The sequence below is a fragment of the Mesoplodon bidens genome (genome assembly GCF_964165515.1).
Source record: "Mesoplodon bidens genome assembly, chromosome: 8".
Lineage (NCBI taxonomy): Eukaryota > Metazoa > Chordata > Mammalia > Artiodactyla > Ziphiidae > Mesoplodon > Mesoplodon bidens.
The window spans coordinates 11,821,984-11,831,990 of record NC_138165.1 but is presented as its reverse complement, the minus strand read 5'-3'; the positions used below and the strand labels follow the sequence as shown (position 1 = coordinate 11,831,990).

At 40.4% G+C, this 10,007-nt stretch overlaps 1 pseudogene across 1 annotated transcript; it reads left to right on the top strand.

The window, feature by feature from the left end:
• The first annotated feature begins 479 nt into the window (after window positions 1-479).
• Window positions 480-3,049, top strand: LOC308621605 (nudC domain-containing protein 1-like; annotated as a pseudogene). Its single transcript has 4 exons — window positions 480-597; window positions 731-881; window positions 1,199-2,221; window positions 2,350-3,049. The product of its transcript is annotated as a nudC domain-containing protein 1-like (transcript).
• The last annotated feature ends 6,958 nt before the right edge of the window (window positions 3,050-10,007 follow it).

Genomic DNA, 10,007 nt, shown 5'->3' with positions numbered 1-10,007 from the left:
GAAAAACAATGTATCATAAAGTTAGTATTCCTATGATTACATGCTAAGGGCAATTTTTACATTTATGGCCCAAATTAGCTAATGTATTTTCTTACATTCAGGAAGATGTATTTCCCTGCTTATGATTAAAATTCAACAAATATAATTCCAATTTCAAAACAAAAACCCAATAACAAAGTGCTGCCCCTGCAAATCCTCGTAACAAATAGAGTCCTACCTCTGGTGATGAGCATCTATCTTCTTTTCCACTCCTGTCCTAGGAGAGGAGGCATAACCCTAATGCCCTCTGAAACATTTTGGCAGTAATTGCAATGGTTCTTCAGGTTTTTCTGAATCTAATTTCTTTTTTTGAGTCTAAGTTTAAAAGTACAGGAGACAGTGATGGGAACCATGCCGCCTCCCAGCCACGGTGATACATGTGAAGCGCGGACCTTTCAACACGAACTTTATTAATTCTCACGTTAGGACCCTGGAAGGCGATGGAGGTGGCCACTAATTGCTCCCTGCGGGTGAAGAGACCTCTGTTGGATCCCCACTTCGAGGGTTATAAGCTCTCCCTCGAGCCGCTGCCCTGTTACCAGCTGGAGCTTGACGCAGGCTTGTCTGGAGCAATGCTCAGTCTATGTATGATTGATTATTCCTCACCACTGAGACAAGACTTTTCTGTGTACTGTGCCTGTGAATCAGGAGTTTTCTCTGTTCTGTCTAGTGGGAAAGTGACAGCTCCTAGCCTTGTCTGTGGCAGAAGTAAAACTTCGAGATGATCAGTATATACTGGAACACATGCATGCTATTGGAGGTATAATTACCTACTTTGTGATTCATGGTATCAAGACAGTGTCTACTACGTTGGTAACGCTGGAAGAATTATGAATTTAACAGTGATGCTTGGGCTTCCCTGGTGGCACAGTGGTTAAGAATCTGCCTGCCAATGCAGGGGACACGGGTTCGAGCCCTGGTCTGGGAAGATCCCACATGCCGCGGAGCAACTAGGCCCGTGAGCCACAACTACTGAGCCTGCGCGTCTGGAGCCCGTGCTCCGCAACAAGAGAGGCCGCGACAGTGAGAGGCCCGCGCACCGCGATGAGGAGTGGCCCCCGCTCTCGCCGCAACTGGAGAAAGCCCTCACGCAGAAACGAAGACCCAACACAGCTAAAAAAATAAATAAATAAATAAATAAAACAAGAAACAAACAACAGTGATGCTGGACACTGCCTTAGGAGAACCACGAGAGGTGTTTTCGGCTGCCTGCAGATTTGACAGCGTATGGTGACGGCCTTCGCGCATCCATCCACTTCACATCTTCTACTTGGGTTACCTTGTCAGATAGCACTGGAAGACTGTATCTCATTGGAACAGGTGAACGTGGAAATAGTGCTGCTGAAAAATGGGAGATTATGTTTAATGAAGAGCTTGGCAGTCCTTTTATCATAATTCACAGTATCTCATTGCTGAAAGCTGAAGAACATTCGATAACTACGCTGCTTCTTTGAACACAGAAAGAGGAATTGGATATGGAAGGAAGTGGTTTCTCTGTTTCCTTGGAGTGGGTCACCGTTAATAATAAAAATAATAAAAAATATGAAATTACTAAGCATAATAGTCTCCGTGGGAAGTCAGTGCCCCATTATGTCGCTTTCGAGCCCGATGGGAATGGTCTAATGATTGTCTCCTACAAGTCCTTTACATTTGTTCAAGTTGGTCAAGATCTTGAAGAAAGTAAGGATGAATACATGTCAGAGAAAATCAAAGAACCTCTGTATTACTGGCAACAGACCGAAGATGATTTGACGGTAACAATACCGCTTCCAGGAGACTGTACTAAGGAAGACATTCAAACACAGTTTTCGTCTGATCAATGTCAACGTCGTGCTGAAGGGTCAGAGGTTTCTGGAAGGAAAGCTCTGTTCATCTATGGATCGTGAAAGCAGTATATGGATAATTAAAGAGAACAGTAGCTTGGAGATTTCCTTGATTAAGAAGAATGAAGGACTGACATGGCCAGAACTAGTGGTTGGTGATAAACAGGGAATTTATAAGAGACTCAGCTCAATGTGCTGCAATAGCTCAACGTTTGATGCATTGGACCTCTGAAGAACTGAATCCAAATCCAGATAAACCTCCTTGTAATGCTCAAGAGTTAGTTAGAAGAATGTGGCATTTTCTTTGAAGAGAGCTCCAGTTTATGCAGATTTGATGGCAGTACATAAAAACGACTCATGTGAGATCTGAGCTTACAGGGCAATCAACTAGCTTGAAATCCAAGGAAAAACAGGTACCACCAGGGAGAGATTGGATAGGAGAGCTGGTTCATCTGAACATGGGGAGAAGAGAGGATTGCCATATAAGTGGGTGAATCACGGAAGCAACCAGTACCTTTTCTCTGTCATAGTGGATCCTAAAGGATGCCCTGCTTCTGTGTGCACCATGATGTTGACGCCCTACACTGGCAACCACACTCCACAACCAAGACGATACATGGGAGCATATCGCAATTTTCAATGCTTTAGGCTACATCCAAGCATCAAAGAGAGACATTTTTTTGCCTGTGCTCCAAATTATTCTTATGCAGCCCTTTGCGAGTGCCTTCAACGAGTTTTCATCTATTGTCAGCCCACTCCCATGTCCACTGTATTTTACAACAGGAAGGAAGGCAGGCAAGTAGGGCAGGTTGCTAAGCAGCAAGTAGCAAGCTTAGAAACCAGTGATCCTATTTTAGGCTTTCAAGCAACAAATGAGAGATTATTTGTTCTCACTACCAAAAAACTCTTTTTAATAAAGGTAAATACAGAGAATTAATTACTCCAACATGTTGGCTTCTCTGTACTGGAAAAGTAGTCAGTGGTAGCTGGAAGGCTAGGCAGTTGTGCTGTAACCTGTTAAGTTTTACTGTGTTAAAATTATCTTGTATGAATTTATTTTTTAAAGGATATTGGAAATATATTCGAGATTATGAGTCTATAAAAGCTATGGAATGAAGCTGCAAATTTAGAGAAAATTAGCTTCTGTAAAAAATGTGAAGATAGTATTAGCAAGTATAATTTTTTAAAAACAGAGGCTAGAATCTCATCTTTTGTATGAAAGATGTAGACTTCATTGTTTAAAAATAAAAATATTTATCATGTAAAAAAATAGCATAGGAGACATTATTTTTGAACTGCTTATCCATTTCATGCTGTATGAGGTTTTACTCTAAGCGGAAGGTAAAAATACTTTGTACTTATTAGGGACACCACGTTGTTTGCCAAAGCACCTCAAATTGGCCAAACACACCATGTATTCAGCCCCTTCATTATCACAGGTGGGGAAACATTTCTTCTACCAAAAACTCAAATGACACAAAAATGCGTAAAGATTCCTGACCTCTTGTCAGTCATTTGCTATCTTCAATAGCAGCAATTTCTAAACCATATTCCATGGAACAGAAACATCTCTACACGCATGGATAAACATTTCGCCAAAAAAGCAAGGGTTGGGTGGTTAGTGGTTAAGAATCCGCCTGCCAATGCAGGGGACATGGGTTCGAGCCCTGGTCCGGGAAGATCCCACATGCCGCGGAGCAACTAAGCTCATGCACCGCACTACTGAACCTGCGCTCTAGGGCCCACGAACCACAACTACTGAGCCCACGAGCCACAACTACTGAGCCCGCGCACCACAACTACTAAAGCCCGTGCGCCAAGAACCTGTGTTCTGCAACAAGAGAAGCCACCGCAATGAGAAGCCTGCGCACCACAAGGAAGAGTAGCCCCCACTCGCCGCAACTAGAGAAAGCCCGCACGCAGCAACAAAGACCCAACGCAGCCATAAATAAATAAATAAATAAATTTATTTTTTAAAAAAATAAAAAAAGCAAGAGTTTCCGGGGGGGGGCGATCCTTGATCAAATAAGTTTGAAAAAGACTGAAAATTGGACCCCAACCTTTCCAGGAAGGCATTATTTACACAGGATATTAAATCTTTCACGTGATCCTGCAGTGAAAGCAGGAACATGTAAGCATGTTTCCCAATTTATTCAACCATGGAATCAGCTTTTGGTTTTATCTTTTGTTTCGGAACGCCTACTGAGTTAATCTCATGGGACACCGGTATTCAGCAGGACTTGAATCAAGCAGGTATGCTTAAGTATTCCATCTAAAATAAGTGTCAGGAAAGAAGAAGATCTGAGCTGAAAATTCAGGTTTACACAAGTACATCCAAGATTGAGTGGTTTCTCAACACTGTCCAAGAAAATAGGGTTAATAGTCCTGAATTAGCACCCAAAAGGAAAAGTCTCATAGTTATGTCCTTAATTTGATGGTTGAAATACTTCAATGCATTCTTGGTTGAACTTCTGGGATATTTTTTTCAGATTGGGTTTAGTGCAGCTCAGATGAATGCTGATGGTCAAGGCCAGGCAAGGCCAGGCTTCTTTTTCTCTCCATCATATTTATAGAAGTTTCATAGTTGATGTTTTTTAAAGCACCCGATCACATTCTCCACACTGCTCACCAAATAAATCACTTGTAAGGCTCTTTGTCTACATAGGCTCATGGAGTTTATCATTCTGTATTAGGCTTAACTATTTGCATTCTTTTGAGGTATATACCAGAAATGTTTCCTGGCGCAGGAAGTGATAACTGCTCTCTCATTAAAGCAATTTTTATATGCACCCACCAAAGTCATATTTTTTTAAAGGACTCGTCATCTTGATTAGGGTCCAGGTCATTCTGGAATAGTACAGACACTTAGAGATGATGTAGTAGTTGATCATTTAACTAAAGCATGATTACCTGCTATTTTTTGGTTTGAAGGTATAGTTACTTACCTGTTAAGGTTTTTTCTTAATCTTTATGAAAGCAGTACCTGTTGTATATTTTAGATTCCCTTAGCTCTTGGGGTGATTTGGGTCTATGTGGCCAGATTTGATTCCAGATGTTTCTCCTCAATGCCAATTTAAAACTAAATGTGTGTGGCAAGATTCAAGTGGAGATGCTCAAACAAGAGGAAGGTGTGAGCAGCCCAAAGGCCCCTTAAGAATGTCACATGGAGGACATCACCAAGAAGGCTAGATAAGAGGCTCCTGACTTCCCCTCCACAGAAGTGCACCACAACAAAGAGTAGCACCCACTCACTGAAACTAGAGAAAGACTGCACACAGCAATAAAGACCCAACACAGCAAAAACCAAAACAAACAAAACAAAACAAACAACAAAAAAACCAGGCCGTTCTATATAGGTGCACAAGCACTACCAGTAACTTTCCCCTTTGGCTTGGCACAGAGTAAGCAAAAACACGCAGCTCTTGGTTTCTCCCTGATAGGGGCTAGACTGCACAGCTAACGTCCTGACTTTCCCAGCTGCTGCCTGAAGGTCAGGCTTCCAGTTAGCCTGCATCAGGGAGCTGAAGAACCTCCATAAGACTATCATTGGATTTTTCAGCAGAAACCTTGTAGACCAGAAGAGAGTGGGATGACATATTTAAGATGCTGAAAGAAAAAAAACTGCCAACCAAGAATATTCTAGCCAACTTATCCTTCAGAATTAAAGAAGAGATAAAGATTTCCCAGACAAACACAAGCTGAAGGAGTCCATTACCACTAGACTGGCCTTATAAGAAATGTTTAAGGGAGTTCTTCAAGCTGAAACAAAAGGATGCTAATTAGTAACATGAAAATATATGAAAGCATAAAACTCACTGGTAGAGGTAAATATATACGTGAATTCAGAATACTCTAATATTGCAATGAGGATGTATAAATCACTTATAACTCTAGTATAAAGGATAAGAGAAAAAAGCATTAAAAATAACTACAGCTACAATACTTTGTTAATGGATACATAATTTAAAGAGATGCAATTTGTAACATCAAAAACATAAAATGTGGGAGGAAGAGTAAGCATATGTAGAGCCTTTGTATGCACATGAAGTTGTTATGATAACCACAAAGTGAAAACCTACAGTAGATACAAAAAAAGATAAGAAGGAAGGAAGCAAAGCATACAATTACAGAAAATCATCAAATCATGAAAGAAGAGAGCGAGAGAGGAACAAAGGAACTACAAAAAAAGCCAGAAAACAATTTAAAAAATAGCAATAGTAACTCCATACATATCAAAAATTAAATGTAAGTAAACTAAGTTCTCCAGTCAAAAGATATAGAATGGCTGAATGGATTTTAAAATTATAATAATGATAAGACCCACATAAATGCTGAAAAGAGACTCACTTCAGTTTTAAAGATACACATAGACTGAAAGTGAATGGATGCGAAAAAAGCTATTCCATGCAGATGGGAACCAAAAGAGAGCAGGGTAGCTATATTTACATCAGACAAAATAGACTTTAAGTGAAAAACTGTAAAAAGAGGCAAAGAAGGTCATTATATAATGATGAGGTGATCAATTCATCAAGAAGGATATAACAATTATAAATATTAATGTGCCCAACATCCAATTGAATAGATATCAACACAGTAGTTGCAGGGGACTTCAATATCCCCCTTTTGACAATGGAGAGGTCATTCAAACAGAAAGTCAGTAACCAAACTGGACTTAAACTACATGTTAAAGATGAACATAACAGACATATACAGAACATTTCATCCAAAAGCAGAAGAATACATACTCTTCTTAAGCACACACAGAATATTCTCCAGGATCGGTCATATGTTAGGCCATAAAACAAGTGTTAATAAATTTAAGTACATTGAAATTTTAGCAAGCATCTTTTGTGACCACAGTGGTTTAAAACTAGAAACCAATAACAAGAGGAAAATTGAAAAATTCACAAATATGTGAAGATTAAGAAACATGCTCCTGAATGGATCAAGGAAGAAATCAAAAGAGCAATCAAAAAATATCTTTAAACAAAACAAAAACACAACATACCAAAACTTATGGGATGCAAAAGCAGTTCTAAACAAGAATTTTATAGCATTAAATGCCTACATTAAGAAAAAAGAAAGATCTTAAATAAACAGGTTAATTTTACACCTGAAGGAAACTAAAGAACAAACTAAACCCAAAGTTAGTAGAAGGAAGGAAATAACAAAGTTCAGAGCCAAAATAAATAGATTAGAAACATAACAGAAAAGATCAATGAAACTAAGACAAACAAAATTGACAAACCTTTAGCCGGACTAAAAAAAAAGAGAGAAGACTCAAATGATTAAAATCAGAAACAAGAGGAGACATTACAACCACAGATACCACAGAACTACTAAGGATCATAAGAGACTTCTATGAACAATTACATGCCAACAAACTGGACAGTCTAGAAGAAATGGATCCATTCCTACTAAGACTGATTCATGAAGAAAAAGAAGATCTGAACAGACCAACTACTAAGAAGAAGATTGAATCAGTAATCAAAACCTCCCAATAAAGAAAAGTGCAGGACCAGAAGGCTTTGCTGGTGAATTTTACCAAAGAGTTAAAAAGAAATAATACTTATCCTTCTCAAACTCTTCCAAAAGACAGAAGAGAAGGGAGCACTTCTAAACTCATTTTAGGAGGCCAGCATTACCCTGACACCAAAGCCAGAAAAGGCCACTACAAGAAAATTTCCTTGGCCAATATCTTTGATAAACAAAGATGCAAAAATCCTCAACAGAATATTAGCAAACTAAATGCAACAGCACATTAAAAGAATCAAACACCATGATCAAGTGGGATTTATCTCTGAGATGCAAGGATGGTACAGCATATGCCAATCAATAAATATGAAATACCACATTAACAGAATGAAGGATAAAAATTATATGATTGTCTAAGTAGATGCAGAAAAAGCATCTGACAAAATCCAACACCCATTCATGATTAAAAACTCTCAACAAATTAGGTATAGAAGGAATGTACCCCACATGACAACCCCACAGCTAACTCCATACTCAACAATGAAAAGCTAAAGGCCTTTCTTCTAAGATCAGGAACAAGACAAGGATGGCTACTCTTAGCACTTCTATTTAACATAGTACCAGAAGTCCTAGTCAGATAAATCAGGGAAGAAAAAGAAATAAAATGACATCCAAATCAGAAAGGAAGAAGTAAAACTGTCTATGTTTATAGACGACATCATCTCATATATATATAAAAAAAAACCCTAAAGATTCCATCAAAAAACTGTTAGAACTGATAAATGCATTCAGTAAACTCGCTGAGTACAAAAATTAATACATAAAAATCAATATACAAAAATCGGTTGTATTTCTACTCAGTAACAATGAACCATCAGAGAGAGAAATTAAGGAAAAAAATCCCATTTACAATAACATCAAATATGGTAAAAATACTTAGGAATAAATTTAACCAAGGAGGTGAATGATCTATATGCTGAAAACTATAGAAGAATGATGAAAGAAATTGAAGATGATACAAATAATTGAAAAGATAGTCCATATTCATGGATTGGAAAAATTAATTGTCCATACTTATCCAAAGTGATCTATGGATGCAGCAATCTCTTCCAAAATTCCAATGTCATTTTTCACAGAAACAGAAAAATCAATGCTAAATTCATCTGGAACCACAAAAAAGATCCTGAATAGCTAAAGCAATCTTGAACAAAAAATCAAAGCTGGAGGCACCGTATTTCTTGATTTCAAACTATATTACAAAGCAACAGTAATCAAAACAGTATGTCATTGGCATAAAAACAGACACATAGATCAATGAAACAGAATAGAGTGCCCAGAAGAGAAACAAACCCATACACATCTAGTCAATTAATTTTTTTTTTCGGTATGCGGGCCTCTCACTGTTGTGGCCTCTCCCGTTGCGGAGCACAGGCTCCAGAAGCGCAGGCTCAGCGGCCATGGCTCACGGGCCCAGCTGCTTCGCGGCATGTGGGATGTTCCCGGACTGGGGCACGAACCCGTATCCCCTGCATCGGCAGGCAGACTCTCAACCACTGCGCCACCAGGGAAGCCTTAGTCAATTAATTTTTGATAAAGGCGCCAAGAATACACAATGAGGAAAGGATAGTCTCTTCAATAAATGGTGTTGGGGAAAACTGGGTATCCATATGCAAAAGAATGAATTTTTGGATTTGACACTGAAAGCAAAAGCAACAAAAGCGAAAATAAACAACTGGGACCAAATCAAACTAAAAAGCTCTTGCACAGCAAAGGAAAACATCAACAAAACATAAAGGTAACCTATAGAATGGGAGAAAATATTTGCAAACCACATATCAATAAGGAGTTAATATCCAAAATATATAAGGAACTCATACAACTCAATAGCAAAAGAAACAAAATAATCTAATTTAAAAATGAGCAAAGGGATCACCTGTTCCCGCCCTGCGCACGCTGCCCGCACTCGCGCCGCCCCGCGGCTTCGTCCTGGCCCGTCAGCCTCCCGGCCGGCCTTCCCGGAGGCGCGCTGGACGCCTGTCCTCCCGGCTCCTCACCTGGTGCCTCCCGAAGGGACCCTCTCGTTGCTTCCACGCTCAGCATCTCTGCTTGCTGTGCGTCGGTCCAAACAAACTTGGTTTGCTGACCCATTGTGAAACCAGCGGGAGGGAATCCAGAGGGACCTTTGCCCGAGGGTCGTGGCCCCCGGGGGGGCACAGGGGCCTTGGGTCCCTTGGTTCCAGCACCGGCCCCGCATCCCTCCAGGGGCCACTGACCGCCTGCGCTTGCTTTGGTCTCCCAGGGAAGAAGCGGCTTTCGGGTTCCTGTAGGAAGACGCCTTGGAAATTCCAGGCCCCGGAGGAAGATGGCGGAAGAGTAAGATGCGGAGATCACCTTACTCCCCACAGATACATCAGAAATTCATCTACACGTGGAACAACTCCTACAGAACACCTACTGAACGCTGACAGAAGACCTCAGACCCCCCAAAAGCCGGGTGGATGAAAGGCTCTTGGTGCTGCAGCCAGGAGTCAGTGCTGTGCCTCTGAAGTGGGAGAGCCAACTTCAGGACACGGGTCCACAAGAGACCTCCCAGCTCCACATAATATCAAGCAGCGAAAATCTCCCAGAGGTCTCCATCTCAACACCAGCACCCAGCTTCAGTCAACGACC